Below are 2,056 nucleotides of genomic sequence, written 5' to 3' on the forward strand. Positions count from 1 at the left end.
AATCAAAACCATTCAAATTAAAAGGTCAGTATTGGGTATGTTTCCAATAAAGTTGGCAAAGACTATAACTCAGTGAGGGTGTTTACAAATTGACACTCTTGAGCAAGGTGTGGTGGCTGACATCTGTTGTTCCAGCTACTCGGGCGGCTGAGGTGAGAGGTTTACCAGCGCCCAGGAGTTTGAGGCCAGGTTGGACAACATAGCAAGATCCTGTCTCAAAGAGGGAAAAAAAAGAAATTAACACTCTTGTATACTGCTTGGAACGTAAGTGAGCACATAGTTTTTTGAAAGGCAATTATCAGTTTAACTCAGAAGTCCTAAAATGTGACTATTCTTGAGCCAAGCAATTCCACCTCTACAGATGTATACTCTCCCCCCCAAAATTACAAAATATAAATAGGTACAAGATATATGCATAGGAATATATTTCATAATGTCATTTATAATTAAAAACAATGCTTTACAATAGGGAATTAAATACATCAATCTATTCAATGAACTGCAATGAAGCCACTGACTCATTGAATTCACCTATTTATTGACTTGAAAAATGTTCAGAATATATGACAAAGGCTTAAAAAAGCAAGGTATAAAATATTATGCACTGACTTGTACCCCACAACTTTAAAATTTTAAAAACATGATGCACTGTTTGATAGCATTTTCATAAAACACAGACAGAAAAAAAAATAGAAATATTTATACTGATTACCTTAAAGTAATTGGAGAGTACATGATCTGCTTATTTTTTCATTTGCTTTTCTGAATTCTGCTATTTTGGCACATTAAGCACAAATTCCTTTTGTAATAACCACAAAAATTGTGTGTGTGCATACACATTTTATTTTAAAGAGGTCACTGGGAGCCAGCATTTAATGCAGAGGAGTACAGTGATGCAAGCTAAGTACGGTTTAAGGAAATTTGTTCTCACTGCCGAGAGTGGGTTAGGCCAAAGGAGTGAGAGCTCAAAAAGAAGATGCATATCTGAATTCTGCCATCGCAACTGCAGGGTAAGATCTTTAGGGCACGGCCTAGAGACAGTTACCAGGCTGAAGCAGGTGAGAGCCAGGCACCCAGCTGAAGGTGAATCATCAGGAAGAAGTGATAGAGATATAAAGATGTGACCACTGTGCGGAGTGAGGGTGGAATAAATATTGGGGACAAAAGGCCGGTAATGCAAATGCAGTCACAACAAATCCGGTGAGCAGGAATGCAGGGCAGATCATCTTTCTGAGGACACAGCCATGCATGGCAGATGCCGAAATTGAGGACATTCGGGGCAGAAGCTTTGCTTGGGATGGAGGTTCGGCGTTTCTCTAGAACTCTTCCTCTCATGTGACTAATTCCTTTTTTGCCACTTCAAAAAAAATTGTGTTAATAGACTTTATTTTTTAGAACAGCTTTAGGTTTACAGAAAAAAATGTGCAGAAAGTATGGCGCATTCCCATACATCTCCCCTGTTCCCCCCCTCCCAGTTTCCCCTAATATTAACGTCTTACATTAGATGGTGTATTTGTTACAACTGATGAACTGATATTGACACATTAGTATTAACTAAAGTCCATCGTTTAAAATGCTTTGTGCTATATAGTTCTATGTGTTTTGCCAAAAACATAATGTACTGTATTCACATTTTAGTATGATACAAAACAGTCTCACCACCCTAAAAATCCTGTGTGTTTCACCTAGTGAAGACTTAAGGTTCACAAAAGCTGTTGTCTTATCTCATGTGATCCTCACAGGTGATCTGGTGAAAAGGCAGGCCAGTCATTATCACTCCAGTTGTACACATGAAATAAACGAGATGATTTAAAACACTCTGTTCAAGTCTCTGTAAGGTGGCTGAGAAAGGACTGGAATCCAGGCCTATCTTCAAATTCAATATTCTTTCACCTACATCCCTCTGTTTTGCTATCAAAACAGGTGGTAATTAAAATCACATAAGCAGGTTAATTTGCTTTAAAAAAAAAATAGAAAGAGAACATGGGGATATGAAATAGAACCTTTAAAGTTAGCAGGACAAAGGCAATATAATTATACAAATGAAAAAACTGAG

The sequence above is a fragment of the Carlito syrichta genome, unplaced genomic scaffold (assembly GCF_000164805.1).
Source record: "Carlito syrichta isolate Samal-C Ts95f unplaced genomic scaffold, Tarsius_syrichta-2.0.1 Scaffold310675, whole genome shotgun sequence".
Classification (NCBI taxonomy): Eukaryota; Metazoa; Chordata; class Mammalia; order Primates; family Tarsiidae; genus Carlito; species Carlito syrichta.